This window comes from Protopterus annectens, chromosome 9.part0 (genome assembly GCF_019279795.1).
Source record: "Protopterus annectens isolate FY-2018-M chromosome 9.part0, PAN1.0, whole genome shotgun sequence".
In the NCBI taxonomy this organism is placed as follows: Eukaryota; Metazoa; Chordata; order Ceratodontiformes; family Protopteridae; genus Protopterus; species Protopterus annectens.
Genome location: NC_056743.1, coordinates 363,961,725 through 363,986,742, shown reverse-complemented (window position 1 = coordinate 363,986,742; position 25,018 = coordinate 363,961,725).

The following is a 25,018-nucleotide window of genomic DNA, read 5'->3' as shown; positions in this document are numbered from 1 at the left end:
GTTGTACTTATACCAGCACATACCTATTAGAACACTACAGCATAACATTTAACCCAGCCATATCTTCTTTCACCTCACAGTTAACTAACACATCCACACTTTCTAAAATTTCTATAACCTTTATATTCATCTGTTTTTACTGAATGCTTTGCTTTATCATAGATACATTATTGAGGTCTGTGGTGTTTGTAAATTTTCTGGTTTGACCCACTTCATAACACAGGGCTATTAATAATTTTGAATTCCTCATTCTTCTGAGCCTTCACCCTATCATTCTAGTTCTGACCTTCTTCTCTATTCGATATGCTACCTCGACTACATAAGCTGTCTGTCTTTTCAGTATTTGGGGCAAAATATTTAAATGTATTTGCAGTCCTGGTATGCAAGCAGTAATGCCTGATGGTGTGTGCATTACAGGGGAAATAATGAGAAGCCCAGTGTTATTATGAGACTCGGGTTTATATGAAAAACACGAACGTTTACTTACCTGAACACCTAAACGCCTACACGTCTTCATCGAACCACGAAAACATCAATCATCCGGAAGAGCGAAATCCGAAATGTTGAATCGTCATGGTTGGCCATTCTGCAGTATAGCTCCGTAAGATAAGTGTGCGATATTTACGGAACTTAGGGTTAGGGTGCAGGTTAACGTAAGTGCATAGATGGTAATGTATGTTGGATTTAGTGTAGGGTTGAATGTAGGGTTTTAGTAAGTGCATGTGGGTGGATTATTTAGTTTGTTTGGGTATAGCTTTTTAAGGTAAGTGTGAGATAGTTACGGACCTTAGGGTTAGGGTGCGGGTTAAGTTAAGTGCATACATGGTGGTATATGCAAGATTTAGTGTAGGGTTAGAAGTAGGGTTTAGTTTAGGGTTAGAAGTAGTGTTTTGGTTAGTGTATGTATGTGCTTTATTTAGTTTGTTTGTGTAGGTAGTATGTAGCAGGCGGTGGGATGGGACAAATATGGCATTTCCAGTTTTTGAATTTTGCGGTTTAGGGCATTTGGTGTATTTGCGGTTTGCAGGATATGTGTTGGTGTTTAGCTGTTCAGGTAAGTAAACTTTCATGTTTTTAATATAAACCCTGAGACTCAGCACTAAGGGTCCATTATTTTCCCTATAGCACCCATCCTGGTGACATTGTGGGTTATCTGTTAATTTTTTTATATATTTTTTTATTACTGCATATATTTTGATGTACAATAGTTCTTCCTCCTAAATGTCAATGTTATTGTAGTGTATATATATATATATATATATATATATATATATATATATATATATATATATATATGTATATATTTGCTGTAGGAGAACATATTTTACATCTAAAATATAAGTTGCATAAGTATGGAATGTCCATTTACATACACACAAATTTGCCAGTAAAACAACTTTCTTTGCTGAGTACACTTCAGATGGCTCATTGTGATCAAATGAATAAAAAAAACATGCGATGTAAGGCATTAACTCCTGTAAAAAATTTTGGGTTGTAACTCCATAATCTTTGATTTTCTGGTAAGCCACTGGAGTTAACAGTGAAGCAGAGATTACAGTTTCATACTTTTTAATGTTCAGAAAAGGGAGGTTGTTAAAGACTGACCTTAATTTGGGTCTATTTTCTGCACATAGTTGGGTTTATCCACAATTCTTGAGCAAAGAAGTTGAGAGGTATATGGTAAGTACTCAAGCTGTCATTTACAGTCACTCAGAGTGGATTTGTGGATTAGACACACACACACACACACACACACACACACACACACACACACACACACACACACACTTAAATGGGAAAAATGTTTAGCAAGCATAAAGAATGGGGGCTGTTTTTTTTTCATCTTTACTTTATGGTGCTTTGTTATGCTGCTGTCAAGTGCCAAACTTGTTTTTCAGTGAGTCATATCTGTACATTAATATTCGTCCATTATTGCAGGCTTACCTACTCTACGTGCTAAGTCACTTTCTAACTCAAAGTATGGATAGGAAGTAGAACCATTCTAGTCAGTTTCTTTGCTTACAACTTCAGCTATATTTTCCCTTGCTCTGCTCAAAGTGACATTGTCCCACTCAGTGACAGATTAAAACTATGGACCTTGGATGGCTTTCAAGCCAGGGTCTATATTGGATGCTCGAATGTTTAAAAATCGAGTGTCATATGGTCAACACCATATAATTGAACTTTTAAAAGTTTGAACATCAAAAAAAATAGACAAATAACTTACCTGAATGTTTTAAGCAGGGAGGCAAGCCCCCCCGCACCCCCCCACATGGGGGGGCTGCACCTCACACACACCCCTGCTCTTTAAATATACCAACTCCGAGATCGCAATGCAGTGCAGAAAAGGGAAATCTTCTCATTCCGTGCTGTACGGAGATCGCGCTGTTCAGACTTTCAAAAGTTCGATCATATGGTGTCGACCATATGACACTCAAACTTTTGAAAGTTTGAGCATCCAGTATAGACCCTTCAAGCCATGGGCACTTTATACGCTTCTATGAGGAGACAAGCATGCATAAATGCATATGTTCATTTCAAAAGATCTTTGTGATTTAAAATAATTTGAACTGTTATCTTTGTAATCCAACAATGTTTGAATGAGATGAAAATGGTTACAGTAAAACTTTCAAGCTCTCTTTACAAAAGGATGCACTAGTCATGTAAAGCAAGATGAATTACTGTTTAACCTGATCATGCCAGTAGTGTTAGCCACTCTTATCTTCAGGCAGCCCCCATACTCAATGCTCATAGCCCCACTATTGACTGTTTACAGCTTAAATGTCTGGCTCTTGCTCTAGTAAAATAATAATTATGGACATAAGAATGTATTTCAGGTTAGTTTCAGAGAAGCATGTAGTATCCCAGCTATTCCATCTTATTTCACAAAAATGCACTCTAGTGCTGCAAATCCATACTGCTTAACCTGATCATACAACAAGAAGGCGAGTTACTTTCATCCACAGGCAATCCCCATCCCACTCAGCAGTTAGAGACACTTTGCTGTGTGCAATTAATCTATGGTAAAAACATAACCTTCCACCTCTTAGAGTAAGAATCAGGACAAAACCAAAAAAGAATGAAGGAAAATGCCCAGAATTGGTGACAGATTTTAAATATTACTGTTACATAATTAAAGTTGCTAGAATGAAAGTTTTAGCATTATATGCATTTTTGTAGAACACTTGCTTCTGGTTGCACATCTCAGCCTTTAATGTGGCAGTGTCCTCAAACATTCTTGAAATTGCTGGCATCAGTTTGTGTAATTTGCCATAGAGCTCTGGCATCAGAGCAAGCCATGTCAAGAAATCATGAGTACAAGAAGCAGGGAGCCAAGGTGCAGATACTGGTTTTTAAGACCATAAGTGCATACATTTTTTTTTTCAACAAAATGACTTTGTTTTTAACTATGCACAGTGGGAGATACCTTCAATCCTGGTCACTGCAGCTTTCAAATGTGTTTGGATTTGCCCTTGCAAACTAGACATGTTGCATCATTCTACTGAGTTTAATTTCTCCAAGTCTTTTGGATTTTAATACTATAATGAGAATGGACCCCTAAGTCAAAGTATGATTAAAGTTCATGAAATTAGTATTGTTTCAGTCTTTGAAAAATAAAGTAAGCACTTTCGTTAGGTATGTTAACAAACTTCTTCAGACAAAATTCAAAAGTACAATGGACCATTAAATACTTTTCCTAAACAATCATGTAGTGTAAGAAATAGTCACATGTTACTCTTAAAATAGATCATATGATTCATCAGAGAAGTAGGTCATAAGATTAATCAAAGAAAGCAGATCATGGTATAAAACAAAAACATTCACAGAAACAAAACATTTTTTGTTGATACTTCCTGATATAAACAACTATTATACAGTGGACTGTTTATTGGATGAAATCAACATATTGCATGGGCAAATTAAGAATGATTACGACTTCCCCCATTATAAGTATGAATATGCCCAAGTGTTTTCAAGCATTCACAACCATATTTCAAAGTGTAAGGCAGTGAAACTGAAAAAGACTGAGCGTGACAATTTAGATTATATTAATGGTACAGCCTATCCTCCTCTGCCTACCTTTCAGCAGTGGAACCGTCAGAGGGAACAGTCCCTAACTTGGAAGCAAAGAATGAAGATGATAACCTGGTCAATGATTATGTCAGCGTAGCCCAAAGTAGTTACACACCTGCTGCCAGATCTCTAGCTCAGGAAGCCATGAATTGGCCTAGATGCAGAAAATGTATTTGCAACCAAAATAACAATCAAAATAACCAAAATAATGGTAGAAATGGGGGGCAATGGGTGAATCATTCAAATTTTCAACAGGAGTCCAACCAGGATTTTTGTCAGAATGAGAGGAATAACAATTGGCACAAGAATCAACAGAAATGGGGAATGATGAAGAGATGAATGATGATTGTGGTATTATACCAGATAACTTAATAGAGAGCCTTGAAGGTGAGGTATGTAATGATTGGGGAACGATGAAGAGATGAATGACTATCGTGGTATTACACCAGATAACTTAATAGAGAGCCTTGAAGGTGAGGCTTGTAATAACTGGGGAATGACAAGGAGATGAATGACTATTGTGGTATTACACCAGATAACTTAATAGAGAGCCTTGAAGGTGAGGCTTGTAATGACTGGGGAATGATGAGGAGATGAATGACGATTGTGGTATTACACCAGATAACGTAATAGAGAGCCTTGAAGGTGAGGCTTGTAATGACTGGGGAATGACGAGGAGATGAATGACTATCGTGGTATTACACCAGATAACGTAATAGAGAGCCTTGAAGGTGAGGCTTGTAATAACTGGGGAACGATGAGGAGATGAATGACTATTGTGGTATTACACCAGATAACGTAATAGAGAGCCTTGAAGGTGAGGCTTGTAATGACTGGGGATTGATGAGGAGATGAATGACTTTCGTGGTATTATACCAGATAACTTAATAGAGAGCCTTGAGGGTAAGACTTGTAATGACTGGGGAATGACGAGGAGATGAATGACTATTGTGGTATTACACCAGATAGCGTAATAGAGAGCCTTGAAGGTGAGGCTTGTAATGACTGGGGAATGATGAAGAGATGAATGACGATTGTGGTATTACACCAGATAACTTAATAGAGAGCCTTGAAAGTGAGGCTTGTAATGACTGGGGAATGACGAAGAGATGAATGATGATTGTGGTATTACACCAGATAACGTAACAGAGAGCCTTGAAGGTGAGGCTTGTAATGACTGGGGAACAACGAGGAGATGAATGACTATTGTGGTATTACACCAGATAACGTAATAGAGAGCCTTGAAGGTGAGGCTTGTAATGACTGGGGAATGATGAGGAGATGAATGACGATTGTGGTATTACACCAGATAACGTAACAGAGAGCCTTGAAGGTGAGGCTTGTAATGACTGGGGAACGACGAGGAGATGAATGACTATCGTGGTATTACACCAGATAACGTAATAGAGAGCCCTGAAGGTGAGGCTTGTAATGACTGGGGAACGACGAGGAGATGAATGACGATTGTGGTATTACACCAGATAACGTAATAGAGAGCCTTGAAGGTGAGGCTTGTAATGACTGGGGAATGACGAGGAGATGAATGACTATCGTGGTATTACACCAGATAACGTAACAGACAGCCTTGAAGGTGAGGCTTGTAATGACTGGGGAACGACGAGGAGATGAATGACTATCGTGGTATTACACCAGATAACGTAATAGAGAGCCTTGAAGGTGAGGCTTGTAATGACTGAGGAATGATGAGGAGATGAATGACTATCGTGGTATTACACCAGATAACGTAATAGAGAGCCTTGAAGGTGAGGCTCGTAGTGTTAACATCATTAAAAACACGGAGGGGGACTTCAACATTTTTAATTATTCTGTTTTGAATGTGGACGTCTCCTTGGCTGATACTATAGCCAATGGTTTGACTTTTGTACCATCTCTACGTGGGGATTTAGTTAGGGCTTTAATTAACCTAAAGTTATTCACTCATAAACTGAATTTGCAATGTTTACTAAGAGATCAACCTTTCAATTCATCTGAGTTCAGCGTAGTAAGTGTGTATAATCCACCCCTGATTCCTGTTATTTCTTTATTTGAACAAATTTGTGAGTTGGATGTTAGAAACATGTTTTCTTTGGTGAATTCCAATTTTAAAGACTTAAGTAATTTTTTTTGAATGATTGGGAAGGTTTGCAGTTGTTAAAAATGAGTGGAGTGCACATTGAAACCGGACATAGGAGAGGGTGAGCTTGTGTTCATGGAAACAGAGGAATATAGTAGTAAAATGCTTGAAATGTTATTCAGTGTTAACAACTATGAGCTTGTTTCTTTGAATGAATAGAATATAGCTTACAACAAGTTAAAATTTTATGTGAATGATTTGTTCAGTGAATCTAGAATTAATATTGATATATAATCATTTTTATATGCCAGGTCAGCAAATTCCAATAATATTTGGAATCTCAAAAATACATAAAGATGTGACTAATCCACCTTTGAGGCCTATTGTGAATCGTAGGATCCCTATCACATACCCTCTGACCAAATACGTGGATAGTTGTTTAAAGAAAAATGTTGACATGGAACCCCAAATATGTAAGACTCTTGGTCTTGCTAGAGAATGTTAATATTGTGGTATATGATGAGGAATTTAACTTAATAATGCTAGACGTGAAAGATCTATATACCACGATTCTACATGATGTTGAGGTTGAGTGTTAAGACTCAGAAATGTGACCAATGAGGAGATTTTATTATTAGAAAAATCATTAAATATAGTTTTAACTAATAATTATTTTCTGTTTGGAGGAAAGTACTTCCTTCAAAAGAAGGGGGTAGCTATGGTCTCCCCTTGTGGGGCCAGTTTTGCGAATTTGGTCATGGCATTTTTGGAAAGACAGTTTGTATTGACTAACAACTTGTTTTCAGGCATGGTAAAATTTTATACATACTTTTCTGATGACATTTTTGTTTTATTCCATGGTGAGGAAACACAGGCTAAAGAATTTTTGCAGTTTTTAAATGACTCCACACAATTTTTAAACTTCACTCATTCATTTAGTAAAGATTCAGTTTCCTATTTGGACACTGAATTAATGAATGATTGTGTTAATAAAGTGTATAAAGCTAGAATTTTCAGAAAAGCAGCATACTTAAATTCTTTCTTACACTATTCCACTGCCCACCTAATTCAATAAAAGAGGTCAGTGGTGAAGGGTCAGCTTATGTGGGCAGTTAGAATGGTTTCTGCATGGACTGACTTTTTGATTGAATGTGAACTCTTGGTCAAAATGTTTTTAAAACAGGGATAACCCTTAGAGTTATTGGATGAACTAAGGCAAGAAGTGGTCTCAAAATGGACACAAGGCTTTTACAAAGCAGTTTTACACGATCCACTTGCCCCCAAGTACCATCTGGCCAACACGAGAATATGAAGCACACAGTACATAAATCCTTTGCCAGTGCTCCTTATTGTATGGATCCCCTTGGAATTAAACAGATTATCATGAAGAATTAGGGTCTTCTTAAATCAGATGTGGCCTTTTATCATATAGAGAATTTTAAACTTAAATTTGTTTTCAAAAGGGGTCAAAATTTAAACAATGTGTTGGAATTTGATGGTAGACCTAGTCCCAGAATAAAAGGGATGTTTAAATGTGAAGCATGTCCTTATTGTAGACATATTTGAAGTGGGCAGTAATTTTGTGATAAGGGACTGAAGATATAAGATAAAAGGCAGGTTTAACTGCAATTCTGGCAGTGTGATTTATTTAGCTAAATGTCAAACCTGCCCAGCTTTTTATATCCGCAAGACAGATAGAAGGTTTAAAGAACAGTTATATGAACATTTACAGTATAAGGAAAGGGAAGACTGAGAACGCCTAGCCAGCCATGTTATATTGCACCCAAGTCACTCCTTTGTTTCTTGAGTGATTGATCAAGTAGTTAAGGATGTGAGGGGACATCCATTTCTTTGAAATTTGAGTTGCTAGAATTAACCTGGCTACTTAGATGCCAGGCTTATGTGTTACATGGCCTTAATGACATCTGTTCCTTGGTTAGTGTGTAGAAACTTAAAAGTTTGCTGAGATGAATAATCATTTTTAACACACTTTTGGTCATTAAATTTCACAACTTTATTATTGTTCAGAGATTTGTGATGGCTAGTATTTTTTAACTATTGCTCATCTGTTTTTATAATTGTTTTTAATTTATTTTTATTTATTTATTTACATTTGTTGACCAGGATAGTCCAACTGGATACATGTCCATTTTTAGTGGAGGCCCTGGGAGAAAAGCTCCAACACAGAAAATATATGAAGACAAAAACAAGTGTTACAGAAATATACAGGAGTACAGTTTCTACATTTTGGCAGTATGTACACATATATTACATATAATTCTTGTAAAGGTATTTATAAGCAATCTAAATACAGTGTATCAGATACCATGGTACAGTTTTTATTGCATACTCAAAAATTAAAGTCAGAAAATAGGTACTTATAGGATGTAGTTATAGATAAAGTAGGTGAGGGTGAATTATTTAATGTTATTTTTTATGCAAACTTACTTGTGAAATTGCTTGTGAAATTGTAGTTTTCATGTTTATAGTAATAGTTTTTTATAATAGTTGTTTATATCAGGAAGTATCAAGAAAAAAATGTTTTCATTTATGTGAATGTTTTTGTTTTATATCACAATCTGCTTTCTTTGATGAATCATATGACCTACTTCTCTGATGAGTCATATGATCTATTTTCAGAGTAGCATGTGACTATTTCTTACACCCCATGTTTGTTTAGGCAAAGTATTTAATGATGCATTGTACTTTTGAATTTTGTCTGAAGAAGTTTGGTAACATACCTAATGAAAGTGCTTGCTTTATTTGTCATTAAAGTGACGATTGTTTTTCTGTGTCTTTGCCTTTTTTGTTGATTTAAGTAGTTGGTTTATGTTTCTGCAAGTTTAATTGTTTCAGTCTTTGATGTTAGCCAAAAGTGCTCTTCACAGCACCCACAACATGCCCAGAATTGACTACTTCTGCTATTCATATGGAGTTACATGTATCGGTAACATATTAAAATACAACTGTAAATTATTTTATTTTATGAGACCCATTGCACCTACTACTACTGGAACTGTCTGGGAATCCTTCTTCCACATTGCCCCCATTTCTACCTGCAAATGCTGGTATTTTATGACTTTGTGTCTCTGTGTACATAAGACATAGTAGCATTTTCAGTGATCAGTGCTACTATTGCCTTCTTTTCATGGACTACCATAGCTGTTTTTTCATATCTGTTTTTTGAACTGCTGGTAATGGGTGATGCCATGTGATACAGACTGCATCCTTCTCTATAATACTTTGGGGTTTATGTTTCCAATGCTTCTCAGCTACTTCAAAATTGTAATTTTTGCACAATCTCTAAACAGACGTGTTACATTATTACACCTTTCAGTACACAGGCCCTCTGCTTTTAGTGTATCACACCCGGCAACAAGATGTGCGACTGTTCCCAGTTCTGTTTTATAGAACCTGCATTTGCCTGTTTCTCCCACATACTCAATGGACTTTGTAAACTAACATGTATGACGTCCACTACCCTGGGCCACGAATATTAACCTTTCATCTTTTTGTTTAAATTCACCTCTCCTTAACCATGAGTTTTCTGTACTTGCATCTATATTTTTGCCTTTTCCATATGTCTTGCCTTCTCATCTGAACCTTCTCTTTCATTTGTTTTTGGCACATTCAGTTGCTGTCTGATTTTTGTCTACTTCTGGTTTAATTTCTCCTTATATTCTTTCATTTGCTTTTTGGCACATTCAGCTGCTGTCTGATTTTTGTCTACTTCTGGTTTAGTTACTCCTTATATTCTTTTGTTTGTTGTTGTACATTCAGTTGCCGTCTGATTTTTGTCTACGTCTGGTTTAGTTTCCATTCCCGCTTGACAGTGATATGCTTTTGCTGAAGTAAGCAAGGAAGTTGTCTTAGACTTGTTCTTTTCATGTTTGAAAACTTTCCTATGTTTGGATCTGATATGGTCAGCAGATATGTATGCAGTCTTAGGATTGCAAAGCTAAACATGTAATCAATTTTGAGGAGGCACATACCTCATTCAGAATGAATATATAATCTTGGGGTACAGTGATTTTTTTTTTTTTTTTTAAGTATTTTTCATGTTTTCCTGTCCAACCGATTTAATACCTTTTGGGGCGAGTCAATCACCCCAAAACTGTAACTTAGAACAGAAAGAGCAAGATGGTTTATAGCCTGGACTTTGTTCCTAGTTGTCAGGGCTATTCTCAGTATTAATGTTAGTCTTCTAAAATATTCCTTGCTGAGTTTTGTTTGCTTTTGTTCATGTTTTATTGTTGATCCTTCATCAGTTCCCAAATATTTATACACTCCCTCCTGCTCACGTTCCTTTATATCACATTTTTGTCCCAGACTGTTATTTTCTTTGTGCTGCAGCTTTCCTGCTTTAAATGTTGCTTTTGCACATTTATCAAGACCAAATGGCATTCTTATATCATCTGAGAAAGTTTTGACCACATCCTCATCTGATGAACTATGCACTTTTGAATCATCCACAAAAAGATGAGAAGTCTTTATACTTTGTTGTTTTCTAGGAGCCAAATTGTAACCATGACCTGATATGTTAAGTAGAAAGCTTAGCAGGTTAAGGGCTAGACAAAAGAGAAATGTTGACACAGAGTCACCTTGGAATATCTCTGCTTTGAATTTTTATTCCTGGGATAATAATTTGTCCTTTATCATGGTTTAGCTGCAAATTAGTTTGTCACTGTTTCATGATAGGTATAATGTAATTGATCAGTGTAGGGTGTATCTTACATATTTTAAGCACTTTTTTAGATATGGATGTGGAAGCTGTTCCCCTTTTTACAATTTCCCATTAATAGTTTATTTAACAACAAACTGTTCCTTATGCCTTTCTTTTGTTATCCTATTGTTCTATTGCCATGATTGAGATTTCTTCTAAATGACTAACCTCTGTCAGCATCAATTCCAGTGTATAGTTTATATGTCATCAGAAGGCAAGTCATTGTTCTATAGTTTTTAAGATAGCTTGCAGGTTCACTCTTAAGGAGGAGCATCATTGTTTTTTTTTTTTTTTTTTTTTTTTTTGCACAAGTACCACGGTGTTTTTTTTTTTTTTTGTGTCGTAGTTGTGAGTATCATTTTTCATGTTGTTAACCAAGCTGGTGTCTGTTTGGGTGTGCATATAAGTAATTGTTTTTTAGGACTAAATCTACATGTAAAGATATTAATACTTTTAGATAGAAGTTAGGCACAGGTCTATGTTCTTGCATCGAAAAAACATTACAGCAAATGGCTACTAATTGAATGTTAAACAGCGAAAGTTTAACATTCGAAAAAATCTTAACGATGAAAAAGAATTCATCATTTGGCCATAGCTGGCTAACATTGCAAACATAACCAACCACAACCCCTCCTCAACTATATATACCAACTCCAAGATTGCACTAAAGTGGAGAATAGGGCAAATTTTAAAAAGTTCCCTTCGCTTACCTTATAAATCGCAATATTTCTTGGTTGTTGGCCAACTATGGCCATTTGATTAATTATTTTATGCTGTTAAACATATTCGGAACATTAAATTTTCTCTGTTTAGTGTTTGATTAGCAGTCATTTGCTGTAATGTTTTTTCAATATGTGAACATAGACCTGTTAGCTTTTCTTATATTTTGTTTCAGTGTCTCTGGCCATTAATTTATTGAATTTAATATCCTGCAAATTTGAACTTATTATTGTTTCTTTCACTTCTTCTATCCATTCGGTATCTTTATTATATTCCAAAGCATCTTTCTATATATTTCTCCAAAATAAGTCTATTTCTTCTTTTTTTTTGGTGGTATTACTATTCCTTCTTCCTTGTTTCCCAATTCTCTATAAAATGTTTTTGGGTCATCAACGCATTGCTTATTTTGTACTTTTTCTTTATGTTTGATAGCATATCTTCTAAGTTTTCCTGCTGGTGTTGATATCTTTAGTTTATTATTTTCAATACTGTACAGTAAATCCTGGTCTGTTCTAATACTGCACATTGCTTTTATTATCTCTATCTTTCTAAGTGTTTTTGTTGATCTGTTCCCACTACTGTAGTCTTCTAACAGTGGCACTTCTTGTCTTAATTGCTTTATGGTTTTCTCTGTTCAATACTTCCATGATGGCATTTGATTTCTTCCCTTCCTTTGCCTTACTGCCCTGTGTTTTTGTAGCAAGACTTTATCTATTTTTAATTTAGCTGCACAGTAATAATTGTCTTTCGGCTTTTCTCGGTTAGGGGTCACCACAGCTGAACTCCTGTCCGCTAATGATTGGCAGTGGATTTTTATGGTGCTGAGTTGCCAGTCCAACGCCCAACCTTCATAGAAGGCACACCCATTCATGCTTACACCTACCTGCATGTCTTTAGACATCACTCAACCACAGGGAGGACATGCAGACTCCACACAGAAGTCTGCATTTCCTCCCTGCAATAACATACCTTATTTATTTCTGTTATGCCATATGAATTTCTGTTAATAGTCTTAATGACTGTGCTCATTTTTTTATATCAGACTTCTAACATTTTGGGCATTATTGACTTTCTATCTATTTCTTTCATTAGTCTTAATATGTCTATCCATCTCTATTAAATCAAGCCACTCTTCCCTTATATAATTTTCAAACTGAGGCCACATTCTTTATTTTCCATTTCCTGCAGGCATTATACAGAAAGTTTCAGAGCATCTTCCTGGCACATATTCTCATCAGCTGCATCTTGCATCATCTTTCATATGGGAACTCACTGACCTATCACTCCACAACAACTACTGCATCAGAATTGCCACAGTTTCCTGTTTCTTCCCTTGCTGTGCAGCTCTAACTGAGCTTTGGTATTGGTTTTCTCCGGAAGGATTCAGAGTATATTCATGTGGCAACTGATCACATCATTTCTGTTACACTTATTTTTCCTTAATTTCGGGACTCACTGTTCTATCACACTGTGACATTACCAGAGTTGGATTTTCTACATCAAATTCTTCACTTTGCAGGTAATCCATAACTTCAGTTTCAATTTCATCAATATCTCCATTGTACTTCCCCCTTTATTTTCTGATTTGTTTTGTATTGTAAAGTTTTTCATAATTTGATGGCTTTGACTGTATTTCTTTTCAAATATCTTTGTTGTTGTTTTTTTGCATTAATAGTTTTGGTTTCTCCTTTGCATAAATATCGCGCCATATTAAATGTCTTTTCTTTCCCATCTCCATATATCTTCTTCAGATGTCTCCTGCTCCACCTGTTTATCCTTATTTTGAGGACTCATTGTTTCATCATGCTGTGACATGACCTGTTTTAGACTTTCTACACTAAATTGTTCCCTTGTATGTATTCAATAACTTTAGCTTCTATTTGTTTAATTTCTGCTTTACTAATCTTCTGTTCTGCATTCCCGCTTTGCGATCTTACTTTTGTATTCTGAAATTTTTCATATCTGGGTGTCTTTGACTGTATTTGGTGTATTTTTTCATACAGACAGTGGTATCAATGGATCCTAGGATCATACGATCATAGGAGATTACTAGATTATTGGTCCTAAGGCCTCCACAAGTCTATACATGTTATGCCCTTGTTCCCTTATGGACCAAGAGTCTGTTTATGTGCAAATGGTGAAAATCTCAGTGTAAATGTGTGTTTTCCCATCTAGTTGTCCAGGTTATGCTCAAATAGAGTCATTCAGGAGCTCTGTTCTACATGAATTGGGAGATTGCTCCAGAGGATTGGCAACTTTTGGGAGACACGTCTGTCTCTCCAGCATGTCTTGTTAATATTGCATGTTAGGTTAAGATCCCTAGAGTGAGTGAATCTTGTCCCATTGGATTTGCAGATGTGCAGCAGCTTCATCAAGGCAGGGTCTGAGACTGCTCTGTAGGCCAGGCACAAGTTGCCTGTAAGCAGTCTGTACAATACTGAGTAAAGTGATAGGGCCTTCAGTCTGTCCCTGTAGGTCATGTGTTGTAGGCCCTGGATTTTCTTGGTGAGAAGCCTCCGAGGCCTCTCCAGTTGTTACAGATGTGTGATGAGGTGCATACAGAAGGGAGCACTGTACTCTATTATTGGTCTGATGAGAGCCAAGTACAGGAGACAATGGCAGCAGTGCCCCTCAATAATGTGTTTGCTGGATCATAACACCTGGGTAACTTATTGGGCTGGTCTGTCAGGCTTATCCATGTTGCAACTATAGGATATTTGGTACCACCTGCTAGACATTCGGCATAACCCCTCTGCTCTGATCATTCATCTAGGATGCAAAGACATAACCAGAATCCCAAAACAAACTACTAGGTCGATTCTATGTGACATTCATGTTTTAGTCTCACTGCACCTGTTGGCATGCTGGTCTGCCATGGTTTCAAGGTTTAACTGGGGAGGCACATGGAAGTGTTCAGTCATTGAACTATACAGACACTGTATCATTCACTATGTGATCTGGGCAGCAAGCTCAATTGTCATCAATGTTATCAAACACCATGCTTCAGCAAGACGACACTAGGACTTTTATGCTGATGATGGAAGTCACTTATATGACCTTGGTCTTGATTTATTTAACTTACAGTTATCCTTGTTTATTAACCAATGTATTAGCTTGAATATATACTGAAGGCTGATTCAGTCTACATAGTTACTAAATGTATTCATTTAATTGCAGCTTGATGTGTGGCAGTGAATGGGAATGCTGTTGCATGTGGTCAGCTCATGGCCTCCACTCCCTTTGGATTTCCCCCTTTAGTTTAACAGTCTCTTGTGTTTAGTAACTGGTCAGGAAGATCAACTATCGTGGTTTTAAAAGGCAAGTCTTTTGGGGCTATAGTATTAATACTTGACCTTGGTTGGGTGACAGATATGCCCAAGGGTCTTTGGGTGACAGATCTGTTTGAGGGGCTTAATGTTTGCACCTGGACTATAACTGGTTGGGCTGGAATTGGCTTGGGAATGCCAACCGGCTGTCTTGGTTAATTCATATATATGGCTTGCAATGGTGAAGCAGTGTAATTTTGGTTGTTGGTATTATTATAGAATATGATTCACATGATTTGTTTATTTAATGAATTGTCTCAAATGGACAATTATGAGTGCAGTCATTTCAGTCTTACAATGATAAAGTAGCACAACCAGTTATGCACAGCATTGTTACTCAGCAATGATGCAACATTTCCATTAATGTTGCACAATCAGTGAGCCATAGTTTCGTAACTAGTGTAGTATCTATAAAAGAAGAAAACATAACTATGTAAAGTTTTTTATTTGCATATTTATAAAAGATAGTTTTCAGTGTTTTTTATGGTATTGTTAGGTTAGGAAAGAGCAACTTAAAAAAATGGGGTGTGCAAAGCTTCATATATGGGAGTCCTTCAGATGTTGAATAAGTTTCACTTTGTAAGTACTGATGTCTTTGATTTTATGGCCTCAATTCCCAGAATTAAGCAAGCAGGAAAGGATTAAAATATTTGAGTCACCAGGGCGGGGCAGTGGTGTGCTCATTTAAAAAACAGTGGAGTTTCAGAAATGACAGATCTTAGACCATTACAGAGAGGAACACACAAATCTTGTGGAATTTCTAATTATGGGCTGAGGCTAATCGCAGAAATAGGACTTTACTGCCATAACCTTTACAACTCTGGTAATTTAGAGAGATGGTCAGAGTTTTACCTCTGATGCAGAGTGATGGTATTGGTACTGATACTTGGGGTAATCCAGATGGACAGTGACAACTAGGGAAAGATCCCTTTTCACTTCAAGGAAAATTAGGATGTTTAAGGCAAAGTTCAAACTGTGAGCTGTTTGAAGGGAAAGGTAAATACTAAAACCATTTGCTAAAAAGTCTTGATATTCTGAAAGAAACTCTTAAGTGATACTGTTTAAAATGACTAAAACTGGTGATATTTAAGACTCATATTATTCTGCAGCTACAGAGAGGTGTGTTTTACACTGAAACAAAGCTAAAACTACTGTTTGCAAAGAAATTGTTTACACTATAGAAGCACCCTTGTTTTGCTGAGCTAGAACCTGTGGAAAGAAATGTTTTCTAACAACATGGTTCTATCTGTTTTATCACCCAGACTGGCAACAAAAGAACTGTGCTACAGTTTTCCAGGTAGCACAGGACTACAAATATTTGCAAAACAAATGAGTTTGGTGGTAGCTCTTAGAACTGAAAGACAAATACATGAAAGCAGTTAGGCTTCCTTTCCAGTGCCATCATTCTTATTCCAGTGCCATCATTCTTATTCCAGTGCCATCAGTTTTATTCCAGTGCCATCATTCTTATTCCAGTGCCATCATTCTTATTCCAGTGCCATCAGTTTTATTCCAGTGCCATCATTCTTATTCCAGTGCCATCATTCTTATTCCAGTGCCATCATTTTTATTGGCTTCAGTAGATGGTATGCACTTTTGGAGGTGGTTGTTGTCTGTGGAGGGAAGAGTTTGGAGTATCACTGGAGGTGGTTTTCTGTGGAGGAACACAGGCTGGAGCATAAGGATGTGGGTGAATCTGCGGGGCAGGGTTAGAGGTTGGAGATTCACTGGAGTTGGCCAGGTTTCTGGCTGGACAGAAGGTGGAGCATCACTGAAGGTGGGTTGGTCTTGGGGAACAGAGGTTGGAGCATCACTAGAAGTTGTCTGTGGAGGGACCGAGGCTGGAGTATCACTGGAGGTGAGTGAGTCTGTGGATAAACAGAGGTTGGAGCATCACTGGAAGTGGGTGGGCATGGGGATAGACAAAGATTGTAGCATTAGTAAAGGTGAGTGGGACTCGAGGGGGGGGGATGGCTGTTGCATTGTTGAAGATGGATAAGCCTCTGGATAGGAGGTTGGAATGTTGTTGAAGATGATGGCTCTGTGGAATAGTGCAGGTTGGAACAAACTGGAAGTTGATGGGTCTGGGGGGACAGAGGTTGGAGCATCGCTGGAGATGGTTGTCTGTGGAGTGGCAGAGGCTGGAGCATTACTAGAGGTGGGTGAGTCTACAGATGAACAGAGGTTGGAACATCACTGGAGGTGGTTGTCATCTGTAGAAGGACAGACGTTGGAGCATCTTTGGAGGTGATTGCTGTCTCTGGAGGGACAGAGGTTGGAGCATCACTGGAAGTGGGTGAGTCTGGGGATAGACAGAGGTTGGAGCATTAGTAAAACTGACTGGGATTGGCAGAGGCCATGGTTCTTACATTGTTGGAGCTGGGTAGGCCTGTGGATAGGAGACTGGAATATTGTTGAAGGTGGTGGGTCTGTGGAATATTGCAAGTTGGAGCATCACTGGAGGGGGATGGGTCTGGAGATAAACAGAGGTTGGAGCATTAGTAAAAGTGAGTGGGACTGTGAAGGCAATGGTTGTTACATTTTTGGATTTGGCAAGGCTTATCCTATGGATAGGAGTTTGGAATATTGTTGATGGTGGTAGTTCTGTGGAATAGTGCATAATGGAGCATCACTGTATGTTGGTGGGTCTGGGGGGGTGGGGGCAGAGAATGGAGTATCACTGGAGGTGGGTGAGTCTGTGGATGAACACAGGTTGGAGGCTCACTGGAGGTGGGTGGATATGTGGAGGGACAGAGGTTGGAGCATTACTGGAGGTGGTTGTTATCTGGAGGGACAGAGGTTGGAGCATCATTGGATGTGGATATTTGTGGAGGGACAGGTTGGAGCATCACTGAAGGGGGGGTGGATCTGCAGAGGGACTGAGGTTGGAGTATCACTAGAGGTAGTTGGAACTCTAGAGGGACTGGGACTGGAGCATCACTGTAGGTGGTTGTCCTCTGTGGAGGGACAGAGGTTGGAGAATTACTGAAAGTGGGTGGATCTATGGAGGGAGAGTGGTTGGAGGATCACTGGCGATAGGTGAGTCTGGGAACAACATACGTTGGGGCATCACTGGTGGTGGGTGAATATGTGGATGAACAGAGGTTGGAGTATCACTGGACAAGGTTGTCTGTGGAGGTAGAGAGGTTGGAGCATTACTGGAGGTGGTTTTCTGTAGAGGGACAGAGGTTAGAGCATCATTGGAGGTGGACGTCATCTGTGCATGGGCAGAGGTTGGACCATTACTGAAAGTGGCTGTGTCTGTGGGAGGACAGAGGCTGGAACATCACTGGAGGTGATTATCTGCAGAGGGACAGAGGTTGGAGTATCACTGGAGGTGAGTGGCTCTCTGGAGGGCACAGGATGGAGCATCACTGGAGGTGGTTGCCTGTGAATCAACAGACATTGGAGCATCACTTTAGGTGGGTCAGTTTGTGTATGAACAGATGTTGGAGCATCACTGGAGGTGGTTGGTTATGTGGAGGGACAGAGGTTGGAGCATCACTGGAGGTGGATCAGTCTGTGTATGAACATGTTGGAGCATTACTGGAGGTGAGTAGCTGTGAGGTGGGACAAAGGTTGGAGCATCAATGGAGGTGGGTGGATTTGTGGGGGGGCAGAGGATGGGCCATCACTGGAGGTAGTTGTCTGTGGTGGGACATAGGTACGAGCATCACTGGAGCTAGTTGTCTGTGGAGGAACAGAGTTTGGAACATAAAGAGGTAGGAGCATCTGTGGGAGTAGAAGTTGGAGCATCATTGGAGGTGGGTGGGTTTGTGGATTGACAGAAGTTGGATCATCACTGGAGGTGGGTGGGTGGTCTGTGGGGACAGAGGCTGGAGCATCATCAGAGGTTGTCTGTGGAGGGACAGAGTTTGGAGCATCACTCAAGATGGCTGAGTGTGTGGATGGACAGAGGTTGGAGCATCACTGGAGGTTGTTGGATCTGGTAATAGACAGAGGCTGGAGCATCACTGGAGGTCTGTGGGTCTGGGGAGTGACAGAAATTGGATCATTACTGAAGTTGGTTGTCATCTGTGGAGGGAACCAAGTTGGAGCATTACTGAAAGTGGGTGGGTCTGTATGGAGGACAGAGGTTGGAATATCCACTAGAGGTGGTTGTCGTCTATGGAAGGACAGGGTATGGAGCAACACTGGAGTTGGGTAGGTCTGGAGGGACAGAGTTTGGAGTATCACTGGAGGTTGGTGAATCTGTGGATGAACAGAAGTTGGAGCATCACTGGAGGTGAGTTTGTCTGGGTGTACAGAGGTTGGAGTGTCAGTGGAGGTGGAGGAGTCTGTGGATGAACAGAAGTTGGAGCATCAGTGGATGTGGGTGGATCTATCAGGGGCAGAAATTAGAGCATGACTGCAGGTGGCTGTCATCTGTGAAGAGACAGAGGTTGAGTATCACTGGAGATGGTTGTCATCTGTGGATGAACAGAAGTTGGGCCATCACTGGAACTGGGTGGGTCTTTGGATGAACAGAGTTTGGAGCATTAGTCAAAATGAGTGGTCTTTGGGAGTGATGGTTGTTACATTGTTGGATTTGGGTAAGCCTGTGGATAGGTAGGTGGTTAGAATATAGCTGAAGGTGGTAGCTCTGTGGAATAGTGCAGGTTGGAGCATCACTGGAGGTTGGTGGGTCTTGGGGGAAAGAAGATGGACCATCACTGGAAGTGGCTGTCTGTGGAGGGACAGTGGTTGGAGCATCACTAGACGCGGGTAAGTTTTAGCATCACTGGTGGTGGTTGTAGTCTGGAGGGACAGAGGTTAGAGCATCATTGGAAGTGGTTGTCATCTGTGGAGGGACAGAGGCTGGACCCTCACTGGAGGTGGGTGGGTCTGTGGAGTGGGGAGGCTGAAGCATCATTGAAGGTGGTGGACCCATAGTGTGGCTGTAGTCGGAGCACTGTTGGAGGTAAAGAGGCCTGTGGAGGGTTTGAGGTTAGTGCACTGCTGGAGGTGGGTGGAAGTGCAGAAGGTCTATTGATGCCGCACTGTTGAAGGTGGGTGGTTCTCTGCAGGGGCATGTGTTTAGAACACCATTGCAAGTTGGTGGTTCTATATGGTGATTGAGTCTGGAACATCATTGGTGGTGGGTGAATCTGTGAAGAAGGTGGAGATTGGAGGAAAGTTGCAGATGGTAGGCCTGTAGAGAGGTAGATGATGGAGCACCATTGGAGATTGGCAGGTGTGTTGAGTGGCAGACGTTTGAGCATTATTAGAGGTCCTGGACTTGTGAATGGGGTGAGAGGTTTGAGCAGTGATGGAGGTGGAAGTAGAACGGTGGAGTTTGGAGCTGCTTTGGAGGTGGTTCTGCCTCTTGTATGGCTGAGGTTGGGGTATTGTAAGTGGTGGATCTTTCAAGGGCAGAGATTGTTGCAGTTTTGTAGGTGGTTGGTCCTGCAGAGGGGTGTGGTTTGTAGCACTGTGTGGGTCTGTGGAGGCATGTCATTTGGAGTACTGTGTGGGTCTGTGTAGGGATTTGGTTTGGAACACTGTATATTTCTGTGGACGGGCAAAGCTTGGTGCAGTGCTGGAGATTGGTGGGTCTAATGTGGGGTAGAGGTCAGAGCATCTTTGGATATATGTGGCTTTGTGAAGGGGTGGAGATTGGAACATCATTATAGGTGCGATGACATGAGGAGTGGAGAATGCAGCATCATTTGAGGTGGGTGAGTCTGAGGATGGACAGTGGTTGAAGCATCATTTCTGGTGGGTGAATATGTGAAGGGGAAGAGGTTGGAGCATCACTGGAGGTGGATGAGTCTCTGGAAAGGTGGAGGTTGGAGCATCACATGAAATGGGTAGGTCATTGAAGGGCCAAAGAGTAGAACTTAATTTGATGTTGGTGCTTCTGTGGAGTGGAAGAGGTTGGAGCATCACTGGAGCTGGTAGGTCTGTGTAGTGACAAGCTCAATCCGAATGACATTTATTTATTAACATAAGTTCATAGGTTCATAGGTGTTTACCAGGCTAACGACCACAAGGGCCATTTTAAGCCTAGCCAAGCATCCCAAATCTTTGACAAGGTCACCAGGAGCATTCTCAAATTCACCTGGGAGAAATACCTAAGAAAAAGCACCAGTTTAATGACAATCCTGTGAGACTAAGAACAAGTAAGATCAGTATGCAAAAGTCCTGTTTTGATACAATCAAAAATTCAGTAAGTAACCTTGGCATGTTCATCTACACACAGTAGTATTTAGATATATTACATGAGTTCAGCATAGATGGTGATATAGATGGAACAAACAATTGCAATATTTACAAATACTGAGAGAGCGAGAGACAGAGAGAGAGAGAGACAACAGAAGAAGTGTAAGTCAGAGTATAACATAGGGAAGAAAGTGTAAGAGAAAAATGTAGGTAGGAGGCATGGAGAGGGTGTGAAAGAAAACTGAAACCTTTTTATAAGATTATGGCTATCAGACCTCAAGAACATTTGGCATACTCTTCTGGGAATGAATAGATTGTACAGCCCTACCTGTCTCCCCATCCATCAAGTTTTATGATGTCAACAGAGTGAAGAGGCTTTTCCATTCTTGTGCTGTTGTATTTGCCTTTCTATCTCTAGACTCTTGGCCACTACTGTCCTCACTGATAGGGTGTGTCCTTCCACTTAGTGCTACCCCTGATCATGATGACCCTTGGGCACTACTGTCCTCACTGATAGGGTGCGTCCTTCTACTTGAACAGTGTTATCCGTGATCATGATGAGCTCTTACTGTTATCTCGGATATGTTGTCAGTGACATAAATGGTGGATCTATCTCTTTGTAGACTCATTCAGGTCACTGTTTGCTTTTTCAACCTAATGATCTTAGTAACCAGGGACTGTTTTCTCCTTTTTTAATTTCCTCAGTGGATGCTTTTGTTACTCCAGTCCTTCAGAAACCTTCCTTGGAACAAAGGTATTCAATAATCATTAACCAGTCTCTCAGCTTCCTTTCCAGATTATTTACAAAATCACTCCTGCACAGCTTGAATGCTACCTTGCAGTTTATGTCCTCATAGCTCTGTGACAATATGGGTTTTGTTCTCATCATAGTACAGAGGATTGTTCCAGTAGTACATGGCATGAGAGTGTTTGAGAGCAGAACTTGTAGTTTGGGTTTGTCCTGCTGGATCTCTCTGGTCCATTTCACACTGTCGACTATGGTACCCTGACTGAACAACTTCAGTATTGCACTCTTAAATAGATTATGTCCCATCTTCGTTGCACAAAGACTGTTGAGTGCATAGGACCCAATCTGGACCCCCTTACTTTTCAGTCTTTTTCATAGCAATTATGGATGTAATTAGAGAGATCTAGGATATCACTGCTTCGCTGATAGCACTCAGCTCTACCTTTATTTCTTTCAGGAAAACAAGTAAAATGTATGTTCCTTTACCAATGATTTTGAGGGCATTCAACAATACTTAATACATAATTGGCTGAAGTGGAACACTTTCAAAACTGAGGCGACATCAGTTGTTACCTTGAAGGACTCTTTAACCACAATGAATTCCTTCCTGTATATAAGACTCAGAGTATTTCTGTCACAAACATCACTTAAGCCCTATACGTTGTACATGATGCATTGTTTTAGTATGTTACATCAATTCCTTTCTGTAGATCATTTGCACACATATATAGTGTATACAATGCATAGTACCAATACGTTGTACATGATGCGTTGTTTTAGTATGTTACATCAATTCCTCTCTGTAGATCATTTGCACACATATATAGTGAATACAATGCATAGTACCAATACATTCTACATGATGCGTTGTTTTAGTATGTTACATCAATTCCTCTCTGTAGATCATTTGCACACATATATAGTGTATACAATGCATAGTACCAATACGTTCTACAGGATGCATTGTTTTAGTATGTTACATCAATTCCTCTCTGTAGATCATTTGCACACATATATAGTGTATACAGTGCATAGTACTAATAAGTTGTACATGATGCATTCTTTTAGTATGCTACATCAATTCCTCTCTGTAGATCATTTGCACACATATATAGTGTATACAATGCATAGTACCAATATGTTGTACATGATGCATTGTTTTAGTATGTTACATGAGTTTGTCTCTGTAGATCATTTGCACACATATATAGTGTATACAATGCATAGTACCAATATGTTGTACATGATGCATTGTTTTAGTATGTTACATGAGTTCGTCTCTATAGATCATTTGCACACATATATAGTGTAGACAATGCATAGTACCAATATGTTGTGCATGATGTGTTGTTTTAGTATATTACATCAATTCTTCTCAGTAGATCATTTGCATACATATATAGTGTATACAATGCATAGTACAATACCTTGCACATGATGCATTGTTTTAGTACGTTACATCAATTCCTCTCTGTAGATCATTTGCACACATATATAGTGTATACAATGCATAGTACCAATACGTTGTACATGATGGATTGTTTTAGTATGTTACATCAATTCCTCTCTGTAGATCATTTGCACACATATATAGTGTATACAATGCATAGTACCAATACATTGTACAAGATGCATTGTTTTAGTATGTTACATCAGTTCCTCTCTGTAGATCATTTGCACACATATATAGTGTATACAATGCATAGTACCAATATCTTGTACATGATGCATTGTTTTAGTATGTTACATCAATTCCTCTCTGTAGATCATTTGCGCACATATATAGTGTATACAATGCATAGTACCAATACGTTGTACATGATGCGTTGTTTTAGTATGTTACATCAATTCCTCTCTGTAGATCATTTGCACCCATATATAGTGTATACAATGCATAGTACCAATACGTTGTACATGATGCGTTATTTTAGTATGTTACATCAATTCCTCTCTGTAGATCATTTGCACACATATATAGTGTATACAATGCATAGTACAAATGCGTTGCACATGATGCATTGTTTTCGTATGTTACATCAATTCCTCTCTGTAGATCATTTGCACACATATATAGTGTATACAATGCATAGTATCAATACGTTGTACATGATGCGTTGTTTAAATATGTTACATCAATTCCTCTCTGTAGATCATTTGCACAGATATTTAGTGTATGCAATGCATAGTAAAAATACCTTGTACATGATGGATTCTTTTAGTATGTTACATCAATTCCTCTCTGTAGATCATTTGCACACATACATAGTGTACACAATGCATAGTAGCAATACGTTGTACATGATGCATTGTTTTAGTATGTTACATCAATTCCTCTCTGTAGATCATTTGCACTCATATATAGTGTATACAATGCATAGTACCAATACGTTGTACAAGATGCATTGTTTTAGTATATTACATCAGTTCTTCTCTGTAGATCATTTGCACACATATATAGTGCATACAATGCATAGTACCAATACGTTGTACATGATGCATTGTTTTAGTATGTTACATGAGTTTGTCTCTGTAGATCATTTGCACACATATATAGTGTATACAATGCATAGTACCAATAAGTTGTACATGATGCATTGTTTTAGTATGTTACATCAATTCCTCTCTGTAGATTATTTGCACACATATATAGTGTATACAATGTATAGTACCAATGCGTTGCACATGATGCATTGTTTTTGTATGTTACATCAATTCCTCTCTGTAAATCATTTGCACACATATATAGTGTATACAATGCATAGTACCAGTACATTGTACATGATGCATTGTTTTAGTATGTTACATCAATTCCTCTCTGTAGATCATTTGCACGCATATATAATGTACACAATGCAAAGTACCAATACATTGTACATGATGCATTGTTTTAGTATGTTACATCAATTCCTCTCTGTAGATCATTTGCACACATATATAGTGTATACAATGCATAGTACCAATATGTTGCACATGATGCATTGTTTTAATATGTTACATGAGTTCATCTCTGATGATCATTTGCACACATATATTGTGTATACAATGCATAGTACCAATACGTAGTACATGATGCATTGTTTTAGTATGTTACATAAATTCCTCTCTGTAGATCATTTGCACACATATATAGTGTATACAGTGCATAGTACCAATAAGTTGTACATGATGCATTGTTTTAGTATGTTACATGA